The 22075-nt window shown below is 40.1% G+C and overlaps 1 protein-coding gene across 1 annotated transcript in view; it reads left to right on the top strand.

Annotated features, from left to right (window-relative positions):
- The first annotated feature begins 16762 nt into the window (after positions 1-16762).
- The window catches only part of rnf152 (ring finger protein 152), a 44935-nt gene continuing 39622 nt past the window's right edge, over positions 16763-22075 (top strand). Inside the window, exon 1 of the mRNA XM_046371164.1 lies at positions 16763-17233. The gene's annotated coding sequence lies outside the window, so the exon portion shown is untranslated. The remainder of the gene's footprint in view (positions 17234-22075) is intronic.

The raw sequence follows: 22075 nt of genomic DNA, 5'->3' as shown, positions 1-22075 counted from the left end.
TGTCTCTTGTTATACCATAAGTAGACATGAATCCCATTAACACATGCCAGCACAGCGCACAGCCAAAAGTATGCGGACACCTGAATTTCACTCCCATATGTGTTTTGCTTTTGTATTTGGTTTTCATGGTTTTGCTCCAATACTTTCAACAGTGTGATAGTAAGGCCTGGCTCCAAGTCGGTGCTCCAGGCCAAGACTCCAACACTATCACCAAAGGAGTTGGGTGAAACTGAGATTAGGGCTCCATGTAGTCAAGTTCTTCCATAGCAAACTGCGACAGCTATTTCTATATGGAGCTGGTTTGCGCAACACTGAATTGTTACATTCAAAGTGGAAACTGATCCAAATATATGTGTAATGGTACACAGAAGTCAAATCATAGCAAGATGCATTATGGACAGAGAGAGAATCCAGGAGGACAGCTGGTCGAGGAGAAATGAAAAGAAGGCAGTGTTACAAAAACTGTTTGAAACTTGTTTGAAGTTCGATGGCTTTTTTCCCCTGTTGATCAATAACCATCATCTCTGACAAAGAAATAGTCATGAAAACATCATCGATCAGTGTGAGTTTGGTACAGCAGACAATAACATTTTCATACCATATAAAGGTGGAGCAAAACCAACACACTGTCTTTGTCTTAATATAAGAACAATAAAAACTAAAATAATATATATGGTTTTCAGTTGATTTAATTTGAAAAGATTCCTTATAAAGCACTGTTACAATCACAGTTTGTCACAAGAGGGAAACGAGGAATCAAAAACCACATCTTGTTTCAGACCACTATTATACTAAAATCATTCACAACAAGTGTTTATTGAGAAGGTCAAATTCAAAACCAGGGGATGCATCGCTGCTTCTGAGCTCTACACGTAAATGTCAAGGGTGCCTGTTTTTGTTTATTTCCCTGTTGGGTTGATTTGCACTGTCATGCAGCTCTTAGATCGAGAAGCAGTGCCCTCTCAGCCCCACTCAGATGCACCAGAGAGCATCAGAACGACAACAACACTGAAAAATCCTGTCTGCCCGCCCTCAACGCCACAAACAAAAACGGAGCGTTGCCTTGCCGGATATTGAGTCAGTGTACTGTGAAACTGAATATGGTGTAAGGTCTCCAGGCATCATGTAATGTAATGGTTGAGCCCAGAGGAAAGCAGAAGCAGAAGCTGCAAAGTTCAGCGTGTCCAAGCCCACTTGTTAGCTGAATGGAGAGCGGAGCTGTAACACAAGTCCATCACGCAGCGCAGGCACAGAACGATTCTCAGAGTCCCTCGCTGCAGGCTCAGCATTTCTCCACCGCTGAAGTGATGGAAGATAGATCAGCTTGTGCTCTGTGGTCTTAATACCTGGAGCTTTTACACTTTAATGTCTTTCACTTGACAAATGACCTGTATTTGTAAAGTGCACCTTGTAGGCCTTGGGACTTGTAGCCAGTGGCAGTGAACCCAGAGTGGATGGACTGGATTTTGCAGGACATTTAGAAAACCACTGAAAACCACTGAAACCCACTTCATACTTAAACCAAAGTATGAAGTGGGGGACTGAATATATTAGCAGACATACTGAAAGTTGTAATATGTGATGCTTCATTATGTGACTCATGTTTAAAGTATAACTACAACATACCTGTAATGAAAACACAGCGGTTTTCTGTTAACTATTAAACGTCAGCAGAATATAAACTTAGAACCGTTTTACCAAACCATGTTAGTTTTGTGTCTTTCATATGTATCATACCAATATTTCTAAAATACGTGTCATATTACAGATTGTCAGATTACATGCATATGCCGAATTTCTCATAAGGAGGCGGAAGGGTTGGCAGTGCTGTGACGTCTGAGCAAGACCACTGCAACCAACCCAGCCAACCAGCTCATTTTAACACCCACCTGAACGTTCTGTAGCCATCTTTGTGGATATTTTGAATGTTAACTGATTTTCTGGCTGAGTTTGGGATGATAAAATCCGTTATTTTAAGGCAAAACATGATCTTTTAAAATAAGCCATCTGTGACTTAATATGCATCTGGTCTATGGCCAAACTTAATATAACGCTTCCTCTCCTCAAAATTCAAACTTACACTCTGTGACGGCAAAACACAGCAGTGCAGTCAACCTTTAACACTAATAATAATAACCACAATTAACCACTAAACAAAACTTGTTTGTAGTCCATTGTATATGACAGCAGTTTCTTACAAGGTTACAAGGTTGAAGGTTACACATGCAATAAGCATATGAAACCCTTTATGAAAGATAATGTGAAAAGTCAAAAGTACCATTTATATGTTTAGGGTGGGGCAGAACTCTTAATTATGAGATAGGGTGGAAATGGGGTTTCAAACAACTGTAAAAAAACAAACACGATTGTGAAAAAACAAACACATGATTATCAGCAGCACATACTGTGGTCCTGATTATCTATTTTCAGTCATGGGATGAATATTCAGCAGATAAAAACACATCCTCAGCTGCTGAAAAGGCATTCAGCTCCCCGGCTTTGCTGTGGGAATAATCATCCACATGATTAATGTCACAATATTTACTTGTTGAATAGATCGGCCCAGATCGCACACACACACACACACACACACACACACACTGTGAACAGCAGAACACTGAGTTGTTTTCTGGGTTGAGTTCTTGGCAGTGTTGCTACCCCAACCGGAGGTAATCAGCGTGACGTTTGAGGCTTTTCAGTCTAAGCTCTGCAAAGGGACAGGCCTGTACACAGGGCGCTTTACCCAAACAAACACCACAGGGGGAATGCCAGTGACGACTAAATTCAGGAAGAGCGAGATTGCAAACACATGTAGCGGGGCCCTCAGAGGGCATGAAAGAACGACACGTTCCCTACAGGCCTAATTGCCAGAAACAGATACCAGATGTGGCTATCAGAAGCTGAGTGCTCATTTGCAAAGAAGGATAGCAGGATAGTGAAGGTTAACAAACAACAACACGCAGGATAGAGAAATGAACTAATCTTGGTTATGTAACATGGAGTAGAAAAGGGGAGGGGTACTGCAGAGGGGAAACACTCATACCTAAATGTAAGACTACCACTGACTTCTTTTACCATATCCTCTTTGATAGCTGATAATGACGAAAGAAGGTTTGACTCAAGACAGCTATCGTGAGCTGCTGTCTTTCACCATTTTGTGTTCATATACTCTTACTCATACTTTAGAAAAAGTTAAATTGTATGTAAAGCACCCTGAGAATGCCTAAGCATACAAACTTTTGAAGTAAACATTCCCTCCCCATTTAGAGACATGCTTCGACTGAAAGTTCCTACTGGTAGATTTGTATTCCAGTATTCATTAGATTCAATGTCTTTAGGCTAAAAAATGAAAATAAAAATGAGTTAATATGTCCTTTTCCGATCTTCATGATTGGTGTGGAGAAAACTTTTCGTTTAGAATGCATGAAGAAAAAAAGCATGCAGTCCTGTCTTAATGAGCAAGTTTTAAACACTTCTGTAGTCAGGTGGCTAAAAGTATTAAACTCCACTGACCACTAGGTCTAAATATCACTCATAATGGGAACTGTGATGCTGGGTCTTTGACTGAAGAACTGCTGTCAGGTGAAAACAGTGCTGGGCTGTGGTGGCTCCACATGTAGCAACGTTACAAAAGGCACAAGAAATTGAAATTGCATTCATTAGCGGTTTAATGTGTTTAAATGGGCAATTTGTATGATGTGGCCATGATTGTAATTTAAAACATTCCAAAATGAATTGACAACAGAATGTGAGTAAACAACAGTGTTGATGTTATGATGACACTGACTGTAGGGCTAACTAAGCTAACTGAGCTAACAATAGCTGCATCTACAGCAAACACTACGTTGAGCAGCAGTTGGGGGTTACTCTGTTGATATGCTGCCCCTCCCCTGTTTGTGGAGCACGTTTGTATTCTGACCACATTTTACAAGTGGATTTTATCGCAAGAAATATCCTACATTTAAAATCTTGATCTTTATATGAAAGTCTAACTTGCCTTTATGAAAACCTCTTTCCATAATGTTGTATTATTAGGCAATGAAGTGCTGCACAGACTCACAGAACAGACAGAGCTTTACTCACCCAGATAGGCAGCCTTCATCCTGTCAGATATCATAATGTCCTCTTATAGCTGAGCTCTCTTTGTGCTTCTCCTCTGATAAGCCCTGTTACTTTTTCACTAAAGCTGATGAAGCACAGATGGCATGAAAGCTTCTACCATGTGGTCTGCCAAGAGACTCGCACAGAAAACTCTTTCCCGACTTCTACTTTACACTCGATTCAAGTTGTTAACAATCATTCCTTCATCGATACTTCCAAAACAACACACACAACCTAATTAAATCTATAATACACTCTCAGCCGATAGTTTGATGTAAAGCTTTAAAGTCAAGCTGATTGTCAAGGTAACCTTACTAAATTTAATGCTTTTCCCATAAAATTAGCTTATCCCTTTAACTGTGATGAATAAACCTCAACAGCGAGGAAAAGCTTGATCTCCTGCCTGCTTTTTGGAGCCTGTTAACACAAGATAAGTTTTTTTTTCTTCTCCTACTTTCCTAAGGCAGGCCCAGATAATCCCTTGTGGGTAGGAAATATCTGACCCAGCCACTGATTTCTGGAGACCCTGCTGTGCCTCTATCATGGATTAGTGGAGCTGAATTGGAATCAGAGACGGAGAAGAGATGGAGCCGATGGGCAGAGGCATCATCCAGGTGTAAAAGTGCACACATTTACTGTCATGGTTTGGTTCATCTCAAAATGCATGAAATTTCACCCAGGAGATTGTCTCATAAGAAGGTCATTAGACCTCAGGACGCTGCAGGAGGCTGTGCAGAAATATCCAGAAACCTCTGCAGAAGGGGGTGCAGTTTGGTAGGTGTAAGAGTGTGTGGGGAGGCTGTTTCTGTATACACAATGTATAATATATTCATCCATCTAAACTTAGTATGTGAAGGTCAGCCTTTTGAAATAAGAAGCGGTTGGCCTCAAAATTCAATTTCTGCTTCATTTCCAGCCTGTGACAGAGATGTTAATACAGACTCCAATATATGCAGAGGTCTGTTCGCTTCATACACTGCGCATGGGCGCCTGCTGACATGTAACCAACTCCACCAGATAGCCTGAAACTTCCACTGTGTGTGCTGCCAAGTAAATTAGTGAGAGGTCATTGATCACCCACAGCCTGAGAAATATGAGAAAATTAATTAGACAGAGAGAGAGAGGGCCAGACAGAAGGATCAGAAAGTGAGAAAAATGTGCGAGATAGACAGGAGGAGAGATAAGAGGGAGGATATTTGGCTGTGAAAAGAAGAAGAGACAAAGTGAGACAGAGTCAGTGAAAAATAGAGTGAGGGAAATGTACTGAAGCATGGAGGAAGTGTGTGTCTGCAGAGTGAGATACAGCCAGATGGGAGAGACAGAAACTGTGTGGATTTTAAGTTGTTACATATTGTAACTACTCTTGTCCTCTGAAGTATTCATATAGTGAGCAGCTTGGCCTTATGTTGTGTTTGATTAGGGATGTCTCAACATGAGGTGTTCACTATGTGATTATTATGGCCAAAAGATAAACCAATAATCATATTATTGCAATCCTTACAAACATTAAAAAAGGGGATTTCAGTCAAATTCATGCTTAACTTTTTTACTGTGTGTTTTGTCTCTTTTGGTGAATCAATTACTCGAAATTTGAGAGCAGGGAGGTGGAGAGGAAGTCTCTAACCATAACTGTTCAAAAGCATACAAAAAGAAGGATAACCCTCTCTGAATAGTGAAAAGGCAGCCAGATGAACTGATTAACAAAGATCCACTGGGCCTAACATGTGTGCTGGGTTATTTATGTCAGTATTATATAAGGTATATTTTTAACATCAGTATTTAATTTTCCAATATCACAGTTATCGTCAACATTGCAAGACATCTAATTTGGAAATATGTCCGATTTGAACACAGACCACAGAGATTTTCAATTTGAGGAACATCAATAACAAACAAGTACAGCATGTTATATGCCTTGTTAAACCAAGCTTATTACTGTAATGGACTTAGTGGACAAAGAAGTGGTATCTTCCTCTATGACATTCTGAGATAAAAGAACAAATGTCATCCTAGACACCATGACATTTTCAGGTCAAGTGGTTCCCAAAGTTTTTTTGTCTGACCTGAGTCATCAGTTGAGTACCCAGGGGTGAAAGAATTATTCAGTTCTTTCGCTTTGGTAAAAGAAGCAATACCACACAGTGAAAATACTGCACTAAAATTAAAAGTCTTGGGGTGTGATCAAAAATCTCAGCAGCTGTTAAACTTAACTTACAGCTGGTCCAGCTGTGATTTGAAAAGTAGCCTAACTAGAGACTAAACTATTTGCCTCTGAAATGTAGGGATAAGAATTATAACCTTGTAATTGTGAATCTCTTCACATGCCACCTGGGTCATTAAGCACCACACTTTTTTGTATTTTGGATTCGAAGATCCAAGTGACCAAAATGTATTTTTAATTGATGCAACGATCATTGGTACTCGCTGCTTCTTGGCCAAACGTTGCACACTCAGAACCATCACTCAAAATAAACTTAAAGAAAATTTAAGAACTACAGACACACATTAATTTACAGCATATCTTTAATTCATTTTGTTTTAATGTGGAAAGAAGCTACATATGCTATTCCAAGAATATTCCTTAAGAATGTTCAGTTACTAATTTGTACCTCCACAGCTTTTGCTGAGGAAGTGTTTGATCTGACCTCTGCTGCAATATGCCTCGAATTCATTTCAGCTTGGCTTCAAAGACAAAGAATGCTGATTTAAACTACATCAGAGAGCAACAACTTTAGAATCTATCAGGATGTAATTAAAAGGGATCATTTTAAATGCTAACAAATAATCAAACGAGGAGAGGTGGTTTCATCTGTAATTCTCTGTAATCAAAGAGATTCAGAGCATAATTTAATTCCCTCTTAACACTTCCTATTTAGTATTTAAGTAAGTGAACTTCACTGATCTAGGACTTTTCAAGAGGCTATAGAGGGCTTTACAGAATAATGAAAATAAATTAAGAAATAAAAGAAATGGACAAGAAAGCACAGCACAAACCACAAAATATTAAATTATAAGATGATAAAGGAGGCAAAGAAAAGCCATGGTATGTTAGAGGCTCTGTGAGGCTGTGCATGCTCACAGTGACAATGCTGACACGCTGATGTTTAGGACTGCTAATTAGCACTAAAGACAAAGAATGCTGATTTAAACTACATCAGAAATTGTCTGTGGTGACCAGTATGACTTATTATTTGTCACTGTGTATGGATGACCATGTTAGTTTTTCCTCTGAGGGTTGATAAAGTTAGAGACATTTCATTCAAATCATCTTCTAGAACAGCTGTGTTCTTGCCTATACACACATCCTTCACGGGAGCCAAAGACAAACGAAGAAGAAGGTGCTTACCACTGCACAGGTAACCGCAGGAGCTGCAGTTTGTACTGCTCATCGTTTCTGAGGCCCATCTCAGCCTGTCATGCACAAACATCCATCTTGAATTAAAGACTCCAGGAAAGCTAGTTTTCTTGTACCTCAGATAAACTCAGTTTCACATCAGAGTGTGTCTAATTATACAGCATCACCAGCCTCATTCAGAACGAGGTCACCTTAACTCTTATCTCCTCCTCATCGAGTGGAGGTTGAAAGGGGGATTTGATTGGATCATAGCAATCATAGCAGTTGAGGCACAGGATGGTGGTGAGGAGTTCTGTGTTTTTTTTAAAAAAAGCTAAATTTCCATTAGTACCACCTTCCATTTTTCTGGGCAATCGGAGTGTCAAATAAAGGCAGCGGTCAAGTGGTCGCTTAAAGAGATGAGTCAGCAGATGCCTTATCACTTTTCAGCCCGTGCTTGTGCATTTGTATGAGTGGACTCTTGGAGGTTTGTGTGTTCCTACCTGTGGTGGAAGAAGTATTCAGGCCTTGTCCTTGAGTAAAATGGTAATACCTCCATGTAAATAGAGTAAACTTATGTAAAAGTCATGCATTCAAATTCCTACTTTAAAAAATCCATTGAATTGCATTGAAAACAAGTGGAAATGTTTGAAAATGCCTCACATAATGTATGCAGTAACTACATTAAAGCAGTAACAGCAACAAGTAACTCCAGCTGTCAGATTAGTTGAACAGAGTAACATGTACAGTATTTCTGTCTAAAATGTAAAATAGATATAAAGTAGCATAAAGTGGAAATACTCAAGCAAAGCACACATACACCACGCACTTGAGGAAAGTACTTGAATGTAAATGTATTAAGTTAGGTTTCAGCAATGGTCAGTATATGTATTTGATGTACAGTGACTTAGGTATAAACTTACTTGCACTGGATTTAACATAGGGTGTATAGTAGAGGCCAGTAGCAGCCGATGTCATCATCAACAAGAGCCTTGACTTTTATCCAGAGCTACAGCAGTGTCTTGTAAAGGGTCACACAGTATACTTTGAAAAGTGATGATTTAGTAAGACATTACTCTTTATCCTCTTATCCTTCTCTGATCTTGAACTGAAGGTGATGGAAGGTGGTGGAAAGTACATTTTTCCTTGCAGGACTGAAACTCCTGGCAGCAGGTAGTGGGTAGTCAGGAGATAAAATGTTCAGCCTCTCTGTATAGTAACAGAGGGAATTTTAAGATAGAAATGTTGAATTCTTCGTTTATGAAAAGTTACTCACCCTTGTTTCTGTAGGCTACACTTTTGCCTCCACAGTGAATTATTTGAATTAACAAAACTGAAAATTCTAGAATGAAAGTCAACGTGCACATTCACTTATGTGGAATATGAAGCCGTAATTTCCAACCATGACATGTATGATCAAGTACATTTACTAAAGTATTGTGCTTTAAGTCAATTCTCAGTCAACACTTGTATTTTACTTTAGCATTCATTTGTTTGGAAAACGTGTAACTTTTACTCCACTGCATTTGAATAACAGCAGTTGAGACCTCACTACATTTTTATGAAGGCTCATGTTACTAATGAAGACCTCTGAAGTCAGCACATTAATTTCTTTTTCTAATGTTAGCTATTCGAAACCCTGCATAGTTTTAGTAGATGTAGTAAGACTTGAACTTTTGAGCCCATAGAACACGAGACATGAATGTATCATTCAGTCCAGTGAGAACTGCTTGCCTGGTGCATATGCCAAAAAAAGTTTCCAGCATCTGGCTTCCTGGGTGTGGCCCACTGAGTATGTGCAGTAGTGTGTCCCTTTAACAAGGATGGTCTGTTTGGAAAAAACCCATGAGTGGCCTCTGGGCAAAAGACAGAGTCCACTCCACGCATAAACATTTTTTTCAAAAATGCAGTCATGAAGCACCTCTGGGCTTTTTAATTCTCAACAGCATTTGTAATCTTTACTTTGGCCACTACATCAGAGTCAACCTTTTGTTCCTCCTATGTATTTGGCTTGATTGGTTTTCCCTCAGATTGCCTAATAATCATGTCACTAAGTAAATATTTTAGGGAAAATCTTTGAAAATATAACCTGCATTTTTCCTGCACCACAATGTTCTTTAAATTATAGAGGAGTCTTATTAGTATATTCTTCATTTGATCAAACTGTGAATGCTTTATGTACAGAGTCAAATGTGTTTCAGTCACTTGTGGGAGAGTACAACTTGGTTCACACAACCTTTTATCCTTTAAACATCATGAACCATAAAATACACTCAGTACATTAATCTAATAAGCATGTTTATTAGTCAGGCCTTAGTAATACATTTCATTGTGTTGCTGGCCTAGTTGATAAGTTAACTTCCAGAGAGACAAAGTGTTTAAACATGTGATGTTTTGTGGGAAAACATGGGCTGTTCTCCTGATTTCTGATAATACAGTGAACACACAACATGAATGTGAACGCAATGCTGCAGCTCGGTTCATAAAACAAAGAGTACCAGTGATTCACTCAAGGTCAGCCTCTGCACTCAGGTCCTGCTAACTGTAAATCACTCTCCATACAGCATCAGCCAAATGCTTAAAATGTAAATGTCCTCATCATGGTGGCTGAACCTGGTGCCAGGCCTGCAGGGTTCTATCAGTCTGCAGACCTGAGGTAGCGCTGAAGTGGAACTGACGGGGAGCAGATGGGGGACGGAGCGGATCCCTCTGATGAGAGAGGTTCACTGATTAAACTAATTTAACGCATAAGCTTTAATTTCAGTCTGCTGGATTCGAGAACCAGGATGGTTTGTGGATGTTGTACAGTCACTCTCCTCCTTTTTTCATGTTGTTGTGTGTAGCTGTGTGACTTCACATCCGTGTTCATTCAGCACATCTTTATGCTCACTGCTGTTCTCTGCACACTGCTGACCTCAGCTGGTTTCATAGTGTTTCTGGAGAGTTTGTGCTGTTGCCGGTTATCAGCAACACTCGACATCAACCTTGTCGCAATGTGTTAAATTCTCATGTCAAGAGTCCAAACTTTGCCAGCACAGCGTCAAAGACTTTTTCTGACTAGCCATTAACTGAACTTAACCAGATTTTAAAAGGAAAAATCCCAAATTTCATATTTTGTTGCCTCTAGCGGTATGTCGTTATCATGTTATTGTCTGAATGCATGAGTGCTTAACAGGTTTAACACATTTCAGCTTACAGAGGGGTGATTCAGATCTTCATTTTTGTTTCTAACAATTGCAAAAGATGAGAACATTGCACAAAGGTTGTCATGACACTTTTCACTTGAAACCACTGGATTAGGAAATTATACGCAGCTCAACTGTGTCTTTTAAAAAACCGATCAGATCCACAGAATTACTTTGGTCAACATCTAAGTTGACAGTGTTTAACCTGCGTCATACAGACTATGTTTGCTGGGTACCAAATCAGATGGTAATCAGTCTGTATTTCTAGACCAAGTACAGCTCAACAAGTCCTGTCTGGTTCTGCAGCTGAGAACTGCAGACTTCCTCTGACTGCCTTCAGTATCACATCATCTATGGTACATTACGTTATCAGCCTCAATCATGAAACAGTACTGCAACAGAGAAGAAAAAGTTTTACTCCTATAGACTCCATTGATTTACTTTATTTGAAGCCAGTTCTGGAGCTGGTTGTTGTGTTCCCTGCCCAAGGTTCTGATTTGAAATTTACATTTTTTTTCAATAATTTTACAGGTTAAATTGACGCTAAACTTTGAAAAATCAAATTAGCTTATGGTGTTCATGGTGTTTCCAAAGAGAACAGAGTTTGTTTGATGCTGCCTTGTATTCCAATACCCCTGAAGTACTGCACATGGCAAATATCACATTCACACCAGTTGGAATTTGAATGCATTTTAGATATTTGAATAAAAGAAGAAATGCATACAGATTTGAACAACAGGTTTATAAAAGCTATCTTAATTTAATTCAGATCTTTTATTCATTACAAAAAAGAGAGAAATTAAAATGTAAGGGAAACTTTCGGATTCGGTTTCATCACCTTTGTTGTTTTTCAGATTTCTAGTGGAGAGTTAGATGAGAATATTGTCGAGATACCACTCTATCATCTGCTTTTAAGATATGAAGGTCGTTAGTGAGCATCTCAAACAGTGGAAGGCAATTTTATCAGCTTTTCCAGTGTTAATGCTAATCTAAGCTAACAAGATGCTTCAGCTTGTATTTTTCAGAATATTTCCTTGAATTAAAGAGTGACATCTGCACTGCAAAATCTGCCACATTGCATTATTTCCGAGATGTTCAACACAGATTTTTAAAAAATGTTGTAAAAATTTTAATTGCTCAGTTCAGTGAGTGCTATATGATTTATTATGTAAATGAACAAACACATACCTTTGCAAGTACAAGTCAAAAATAGTGAATGCAAAATGCAACTGTGCCTTAGTTTTTTGTTCACAGGTGGCAAACAGAGAAAAACAAATGATATGGCCTGTCATATTGATCTGTGAGAAACTGCCTTTAAAATCCTCCTCTTTTTCCTCCTGATTTTCCAACCTGAGAATATCACTGACATCCTTGTAAAGGGCTCCTCCCACTCTCTTTTGCTTTTGCTTCCCAGACCTTCCAACTAATTTGAGCGGAGGCAGAAAATGGCTCACAGCTTCTGAGAACAACTTTGAACAAAGTTCTGCGGACTAGCAGCGAGAACAGCTGACAAATTGCTCAACTTTCTTCACATGGTTGACTCGGGAACAAGGCTTGCATGCTTACTTTCCACTCGACACACATTGCACTTCTGCTTGATATATGTACTTTACATTGCAAGAGACATGAGGGAGGAGGACTTTGAGAGAACTGTGTGGGAGGGAAATCATGTAAGAGGCAGATAAAGCTCTTCCCCTAGAACCTCAGGAGTACGCATCACTTTTTTTGAGAACGTGGCTTGTCAGTGCACATCACCCAGACAGCTGAGCAGCAAGCACAATAGGCAATTAGAAGTTCCCAAGGAAGCACAGGAAACACAGTCTATATAATGGGAAGAGAGGGGAAGGATGGGGAGATGGGGTGAGATGGGGACTTTGCTTCCTTTGAACAGTCTGATCCCGGCAGGATAGAAATCACAATCACCTTTATTTACTTGCATGAGGAATTTCAGTGTTCCTTCTGTGCTTATGAACACAATTACACAAGAGCCACACACTCGCCTCTGATGTCTCAAATTGTGTGGAAGAGGAAGAAAACCCCTCCTCCCCACCATCCCCCAATTGCCCTTTTTTTCAGCCCGAAGTGCTACCAGGTGGTTGATGTTTTGTGATGTAAAAGTTGACAGGAGTGGTGTAAAATTTCCACAGAAGTGTGCCAGCTTTCATCTCAGTCTCTGTCCCATTTGGAGTCTTTCTTTCATTCTGCAGCTGACCTAATTTCCAGGAATGTAAGTGCTGTGTGTTGTTTTTAGCCCAAATTCATACTATAGGCAGCGAGGGAGGTGCACTGAATGGGAGGAAAGGCATCCGCAGCTGTCGTATTCGTGTATCTGTCACCGTTCCAGGTCGCTGGCTGGAGAAGGCCTTCACTCTGTGATTGACAGGATCCTTGCTGACATCTGTCTTTGCCTGGTCACATACTTGTGTGTAAACAAACAACTACAGGAGAAAGAAAAGGTGGATGTGACACACACTCGCTCAGATGGCAGGCAGGTAGAAACCAATACAGCCAGGTGAACATAATTGTTGAAATATATTAGTTTTAATATACAATATCAAGCTACTTTCCAGTGTAGGTGGAGGTATAGGACAAGACATTACAACAAGGCTCTTACAGGAAAGTTTGTTCTTGGCTATGAACAGTGACTTCATGGAGTAAATCGACCAAGTTATCCTAAAAATATCATCATTGTTTGAAGCCAATGATGCCATGAATACATTAGAAAGAAAACATGTTGCTAGAGCCAGTGTTTGGTTTATCCATTCAGAGCTACTGTGGAAACATGGCTTTGCATACCAGTAAATGCAAAGGGTTCATTCTAAGGTAAAAAAAATCATATTTTTCTGGTGATTATACACTAATGAAAACATAATAATGTATATTACCCCTAGATCTGATACATTTCGTAATTTCAATACTAAAACCATGAACTATTAATGAACATACTGAGTATTTAGTCCTTGTTTATTTCTATCCATTGTTCCACCTTACACAAACTAATTCACTTCTCTGAGAATGTGGACATAATGAAGCTATAAGGTAAGACACACAAGGTGAAAACAACAGAAAACAATAGACACACAAGCAGAAGTATTTTATAGCACATACAGAGCAGCTCTGTTGACTGAGACACAACTAACAGTGAAAAGGGAAAACGAGCATGGCTTGTTTTTTTCTCTTACTGTAAAGGCAATTTTTTTTGGCAGCACAGAGGCAAAGACTGTGCCATCAACACTGACATTCTCCTGGATTCATTCATTCTCCTGGAAAACACAAAGTAACACAAACAAAAATGTGTGACTATCTCTCTTCACATAAGATGTCCTACAACATGTGCAAAACCGCTCACATGGCACATGCATTGACCTGTCCAAATATAATAATAAATAAATAAATAAATAAATAAAAACCAAACCATAATTCATTGCCAGTATTCATTCATGGCTGAGGCATGCAGAGAAGTGACTCTACCATGACCCCAAAAAACAAGCAGAAACTAGCACATTTGAAATAATTTACAAAGATTATGCATGAATGAAAAATTACCAACAATCATGATGTCAGGCATAAAACGGAATCATGATTCTGGATAAAAACGCTCAGCATGTTTGTCATTTTGCTAACAGAATTCCTCACATCTGTGCTGCTCCAGCTGACAACCTTCCTCACTGCAATCTCATTTCAAATAGACAGAAATTACAGCCAGTATCTCCCATAATGAGCGGAAATATTACCATTTAGAAGAAAAAAACAAAATCACACTGTATATAGATCTACGGCAACATCAGAGCATCTGAGTGTACGGAGAGACATCGTACAACTCAGATTAGAAATAGACTCTCTTAAGAGCCTCACTGTAGTGGGCTAATGTTGAAGTAGTAATAATAACTGCACTTTTGCAGCTGTACAGGCAAAGACAAATATTTGCACCTCAGCTTTCCTTGTTGAGCCAATGTGTACGACGAAGAAAAAGTAAACAAGTTTGTAAAGAATGTTTCAGGACTCATTGATTAAGAAACGATTTTAATTTTGTTGATAGATGTTAGAGGATCCGTCTGTGCTGTTATGTCTTCCACTATAGGTAGCTCCTCCTTTCACTGTCCCGTCAGAGCAGCTGATTAGCAAAGTCAGACAGTAAAAAAGAAAAAAACAAACAAAAAACCCCCAAAAACCCTTCTGCATTGGACACACCTGTGGCTCCTTGATCCAAGCTTTTTGTCTAACCCACGACACATTAAGGGGATTGAAAAGTCCTCTATGATGGCGGACTTTGATCAGTATCTGAGTCACGGACTGGAGAATGGAAGAGCGAGGATGTAAGGATAATTAGCTAAATAGAAAGCACCCTTAAAGATATCCAGAGGTCCTAAAGCTGTTATGGATAAAAGTGCAACTTGACCTCACAAATAGTTAAGCTAAATTAGACTAAACTAAAGTCGGTGTTCTTTCAATCTGTACACATAAAAAGAAGCACTTGTATGACATGCTATACATAACTATTCCTTTGAATTCAATTTAAACTGTCCTTTACATGAAGGTTCCTACTGCAGCTCCCCTGTTGTCAGTGTGTGTAAAAACACAAACCTGCACAGTCAACATAACACAGAGGTTAAAGAATGGCCCTGTAGCTGTTACTCCCTGTCAGATGTGGTGTTGCGGGGTTATTGGTAAAAGGAAACGAGGACTGAAGGTTGTATCCTGCCTGCCTGTGTGTTTGTTTTGCCTACAGTGAGAAGGAGAGCATGTCCTCTGAATGCCAATTAAGCTGGTGATGGTCAGATCATTGTCACGCCGCTATGATGACTGGCAGGCCTGACAAGCTGGCTGAGCAGTGCGTGTGGCTGCTTTAATTAATTGCCAGCGGCTTGGCTACACGTGGGCGAACAGAGTGAATACGGATGTCGACGAAGAGCAGAACTCATGCTTCGGATAATTTTTTTTGTGAAACAAAGGGTGAGAAATTGAGGCAGATTAAAGCTTCGCTGCTCTCCGACAGAATGAAGTGAAGGTTTTTTGCTTTTTTTCTCTCTTTTTGTTCCACATGATTGATCTCAGAAGCACAATTTGTTGGTTTCTGCAGAGTAGTTTGTCTGTGAGTGAGAGACAAAATGTGCAGCATTTATCTGAGGGTATGCTAAAGGTTAGTGATCCTCTCCCTGGAAAAGTGGCTAACAAACACACACCACTGTATTTGAACCAGCAGGCCACTGCAGCTTGGCATGTCCCATGGGCTGCTGCCAGATTTAGGCACCAAAAGTCAACATTAGCATTTCAGAGTCCTATCTATTTTAATCAACTCAATCTTGTATAAGATTTCCCAAGCTCCCCTAGAGCCTGAAGCAGTAACAGGCATTTATGGTCTCCATGGGTGGGTTGCCATTTCAGAGTCTTGATGCATCACAAATTTAAATTCATTATTGTCCATAATTAAAGCAAATATATCAAAGACTGCTTACACTGCAGCGATACTGTCAGCAAAACTCCAGAGGGACTGAAGATCAGGCCTGCAGCCCAGGTGGCTTCTAAGATATTCAAACACAGATGCATAAATATAAATATCGTATCTTGTTAAATGCATCTTTTGGGTTCCTTTTCAATAATTTAACCTAAAACTGTAAGCCATCCTCATCATGACAATCATCTTCCAATTTTAATTATACTCTGGTCGCCAAATTTAATGACACTGTTCAAATGTCATGGTGATAAACTCATTTTAGAGTGAAGCAGAGCTCCTTCGCTGACAGAAGATCGTTTTAGCACTCCTGTAGTACTCTCAGAGGAACAGTGAGAATACGTCTGTGGTGTTCATAAGAGACTTAATACCGATGTTATTAGAATGCTTTATCTCCTTTGAGGAGCTGGGAATATTCTACTCTGTTTTATTAAGTTAAATAACATCCCTTCATTTTACCAGCAGGGTGCTTTATATTCCAAAACGAAGGGATTGTGTACCTTGAGACTAAAGTGGATGAAGTCCTATGGTTGAGTGACAATCAGTCCAAATAAGGAGAGGAAACTCTTTCACGTTTCTAACTGAATGACGGTCTGTACAAAGAGAAGAGGCTGTGCCCCTCTGCGTGCGCCTCTGTCGCGACAGAGTCATGTCAGGATGGACTTTTTTTTTTTTTTTGCAGTGCAGTCAGAGCCACCAAAGCCAGCGGAGAGCAGCGGTGCAGCAGGACTCCTGACTGCCTGCTCGGGCTGCTCACCGCCGGCCAGACATCGCATCACAGTCCCGCCTGTGGTGACACGATTTTCTCTCACCTGAAGTGAGCGCACAACTGTAACATGTAGCCGCCACACGTTTCCTCCTTTCTCCTCCAATGAGAGGGCGTATCCGCGTTCAGACAGAAGCTGCCAGCGCAGCGCGAGTGGAGCGAGTGGGAGGGCTTGTCGAGTGTTTTCGCTGGTTCAAAACATAGGAAGCAAACAGCGAACAGCCACGCCGCCCACCAAACAAGGAGAGACGCGCATCAACAATTGCGCAACCGCCGCTGCTGCCCCGATTAAATGTACGGAGGAGCGGAGGAGAGCAGACACCCACAGACAGACACACAGACAGACAGACAGAGGGAGGACTGCTGCCGTGATCATACAGAAGAACTAACAAAAGGTGAGCTCCACATTTCACTGTCTTAAATGCTGATTTATCGCATGGGGTCTGGCTGAAGGGCTACGAAGCGTTGAGGAAACAAAACAAAGTTACTTCCGAGGTGGGGGGATTGCTTTGTTGTTGCTGTGAAAAAAAGAGGAGCAGCATCCCCCCCCTTTTTTGGCTTTGTGTCTCCGCACTCTTTTGCATGCGCACCAGTCATGCAACACCAAACGGCTGTGACATTAATTTAAGTCTTGGAATAGGAAATTTAAGAGTCTTTGATGCATGCTTCCTCTAATTGTATTTTTAGCAAACTTAGAACATTTTGTTCAGTTAACTAATCTCCTCCTTGACATTTATTATACATTTTTCCACAGTGGAGCACACGGGCATTTATATTGCTTTGTCTGGATCAGCGTGTCCCTTTTGTTGTTTCCCTATCAGACGTCCTTTGTGTTGTTATCCGAATTCCTGCACCTTGACCATACAGTGGAGGTTTCGTCAGGCTTTACACTAATGGCATTGTCACCTATTGTTCCAGTGATTAGCTCTGATTAAAAACAAATAAAGTAAACTTTTAGCTTTACCTACTTCTGGAAACAGGAATTAGTGTTTTGTGTGGTTTAGAGACTCTTTGGCCACTTAGATTATAGCGCAGCGACCATCTGTGCCATCTGTGTATTAGTGTACAGTAAGTGTAAGGTGATAATGAAATGTAAGTGGCTTGTTTCGTCTGTGTTCAGCAGAATTAGAATTGATAAGCCCTCCAGCTGTGCCATAGGTCATTCATGTTCTGCCTAATGCAAATTAAAATGATGGCTCAGATGAGGAGGATTTGACATGAGATGGTTTGCAGTGATGGTGATCTAAAGTTTGGTCTCCGGTGAATGCTGCATTCTTCATTTATCGTGACATTTGTATGTAGGTCTTCTCTTTTCACTGTAAATTTGAAAATCCTTGTAATCCCCCTGATTTTTTATTTTTTTCGGATTCTCTGCTGCTGGACTTCATCCAACATTTACGATGTGTCAGCTCTTACTTAATTGCCTGCAGGATTACCATGTTAGAATGAGAGTTTGTGTCAGTTTGATTTCTTGTTCTGTGCACAGTAAACCATAACTGCTTTGTGAGTGGTCCCCCCCCATCTGTTAAATCATTTCCTGCAATTTTATTTTGATGACAATCTAACAAGTGGGTGTCTATCAAGTGTGTGTGCTTACAGCTGTATAGAAGGTAACCTAATACCTTTGCTGTTCCTGTTTAGTCTCAAGATGGTATCTACTGAAGATTTATTATGTTTTTACAGAAGAACATGCCAATGCAACAGAATGTGTTCAGATTAGTCGATTGATCAATTGAAGGAAAACACCAAGAACCATTGTCCCTTTGTCTTTGTTTCATGGGGTTGTTAACTGAATACCTTCGGGGGTTGGTATTTGGACACAGTGAGGAATTTGAAGATTGTGATCAGGGACAGTTTAACCTGTTTTGGAGCCTTTGGGCTAAAATTAGGCACGAGGTCCTAGATGCCCCACAGCTGTTTCTTGCACAGTATGCTGTATTAACCACAAATAACTTTAGGAATGTGCAACATACACATAAAAGAAGAAATGAAATGAAGAAATGAGGGTGTTAACTTTGAGACTGAACCTCAGGATCAGGTAACAAAGCAGGATTCTTGTAAGAGGGGCAGTTTGTTGATACTGATACCACAGGTCAAGGAGATATTTGGAATCAGTACATGTTTGCAGTGTCAAAATTTTGAATGTCCACTGATGACATGTAAATACATATGATTTACTCAAGCACTGTGCTTAAGTACAGTTTTAAACATTTTGGATGCACAAACTTTACTATTGGGCGGCATGGTGATGCAGTGGTTAGCACTGTCGCCTCATAGCAAGAGGGTTCCAGGTTCAAATCCCGGTCTGGGCCCTTCTATGTGGAGTTTGCATGTTCTCCCTGTGCCTGCGTGGGTTTTCTCCGGGTACTCCGGCTTCCTCCCACAATACCAAAAACATGCACATTAGGTTAATTGGCTACTCTACGTTGCCCCTTGGTGTGAGTGTGTGGTTGTCTGTCTTTGTGTGTCAGCCCTGCAACTGACTGGCGACCAGTCCAGGGTGTACCCTGCCTCTCGCCTGTAGTCAGCTGGGATAGGCTCCAGCCTCCCTGCGACCCTGACGGATAAGCGATAAAGAAAATGGATGGATGGATACTTTACTATTTACTCAACTACATTTATTGTACTAGTAATTTTGCAGATTCATATCATTCACTGTTGACAGGTTATGATTCTTGACGTGTCAACATCTGGGCAGGACATGGCGTGAGACCACAAAGTGGCACAGACAGAGAGAGGCAGCTGCATCAGAGCCAAAGTAGTTCATTTTTATATTGGACCAATAATTGGCTAAGACCGATAATCAGTCCATCTCTAAGCAAGATCAATTTGCTCATCACAGAAAGTACTGAGTGTGTGTGGTGTGTGTGTATCATCTCGGCCTTAGCTAGGAAAATGTGCATTTTTAATGAAAGTCTAAGGATATGGAGTTTGAAAGATGTGGATCTTTACTAGACATAGAGGGTCTAATGGAAGATGCTGGTTGTGTTATGGGAAATATAAAACTAGGGTTTTTCTACCTTTCTACCCACAGCTGGTCACTAAAAGTCATGATTACAAAGCACATGGTGCATCACTTTTGACTTTTGTTTTCCTTAAAGCAGTGGTTCCCAAACTTTTTGTAGATCAGACTATTTTTAAAGCTGAGGGTGATATATGCCTCTTTATATTTTCTTGGCTTTGCCTCAGAAGTTGTACTTTGACTTGATGAAGACTGATCCTCTGCTGTACGTTTAGCTTGGAGCCCTCTCACAAACTTGTCCATGTCATTTGCTGAACAGGGATCAGTGTTGGTGATTCATGAGAAGACAGTGTTGTAACGAGTACAAACAGGTCCACATATTACAGGAACAACAACAACAATGCAGAGGAGGACAAATAGTTCAGTCAGTGTAATCACGCAGGCACAATGTCGTACTTACATTCCTAAAAGACAGACAAAATCTCCACACAGCCCCTCCAAGTACAAGTATATAGTTTATATTCCTTGGATCAAACTGCTGTAGGAAGGTATACATTGAAGAATTTTTGTTTTTGTCTTGTTAAAGTTCACACAGGCCGAGTCCTCTAAACAACAGTCACATGAATTCATAAGGTGTTTATTTATTGGACAGAAATGTGGTAGCCTGTCAACCTGCCAGATTAGAGAACTTGGCAGCAAGAGACAGGGCAGTCAAAACGAATGTGATTGCACTCTGCACTTTAAGCGAAACGTGATGGATTTGACTGGAGTATTAGTGTGTTTATACAGTTTGAGATTAACACACAAAGAAGAAGCTGGTCTTTACCCATAAAACCTTGCTTGTTATTGCTCCCAATTATTGGGCGATGACTCACATTTTCCAAATGGTGTCTTTCTCACCTGGACAAATAGACTGAACAAAGTAAGTGGTCCATTAAACCTCTCGCAAATTTGGACTTACAGTAATTTAAAAGCTGGTGAGGCATTTCCCAAATAATTGTGCTCTTTGTTCAAAGAAAAACAAAATGGAGAACTACATGAGAAACAGCAAAGGTCTAGAGCTGCAAAGACTTTATCTCAGCTATTCAAATGCATTAGTTTAATTTGCTCAAGATGTTAGAAGATAAGAAAATGAACTTGTACAAGATTATGAAGCACTTTTCATTTTTACACAAGGTGGTCAAAATATCATGAAAGCATGTAGTGAGTAATAACATCATTTTTAGGCTTAATATTTTTGATTCTGGTGAGACTTACCCTATTTTGAGGGGATCTGGTGAATTTGAAGATGTTTCACTATGAGAGCCTGGCCACTGGCTTACACATGCCTGGGTTCCTATAACCTGTGCTAAGATAAAATATGCTGCATGGCCAAAAGTTTGTGGACAAGGTCTACTTCCGTAAAAGTCTTAACTCTACAACATACAATAACATTTTAAATAATAGTGTCCTTCCAACGTTGTAGTTGAGTTTGTGTTTGTCCATTTCCTATTTCAACCTGCCCCTGGGTACAAAGCCATAAAGAAATAGTTTTCCGAGTTTCATGAGGAAGAACTTGACCCAGAGCTCTGATTTTCACCTCATCCAGCACCATTGGAGTGAAATGGAACGCTGACTGTGAGCCAGCCCTTATCATCCAACATCAGTGCTGGACATGCTCTTGTGCCTGAATAGGAGCAAATCCTTGTAGTCAGGGAATCTAATATCTAGTGGAAAACCTGAAACCAAGAGAAATGACCACTGTCTCAGGATCAGATGCTCAACAACCGTATACCTCAACAACCGTATACATAGATATATGTATGCATTAGCAGAAAACAGATTAAGATAGATACATAAATACATAGTACATAGTGTACATATGCCTGGTTGAAGTTAATAGCACATTGTTTTAAGGAGCAGTGTAATATACCTGCTCTGTTTATTATTGTTTTCATGTTGTCATCAGAAAAACGCCGATCATACAGACTTATCGATTCAACTATTGCAGCAAGTGTGACTAAATCTCTGGGGGAATATGCTGCCCTATATCACCTACGCTTACCAGTATTTACTTTATCTAACAGTGACCTGATACCTTGTGTGAGCAGTCAGCAGGAATGAAAGTAAACATTGCCTTCGAGTTTGCTGAGGCACGGAGCTTTAGACAAGTTCAGAGCTGTGAGATTGTCCTTTACGATCTTAACTTGTCCTGGCATCTTCAAGCCCCTTTGTCTTTCTCTTACTTTGGAGCAACGTGAAATATTAGAAATCTGATGCCATGTCATCCAAAAAA

The sequence above is a fragment of the Scatophagus argus genome, chromosome 18 (assembly GCF_020382885.2).
Source record: "Scatophagus argus isolate fScaArg1 chromosome 18, fScaArg1.pri, whole genome shotgun sequence".
NCBI lineage: Eukaryota > Metazoa > Chordata > Actinopteri > Scatophagidae > Scatophagus > Scatophagus argus.
The sequence above is the reverse complement of the archived record's forward strand: the minus strand, read 5'-3'. Positions and strand labels throughout refer to the sequence as shown.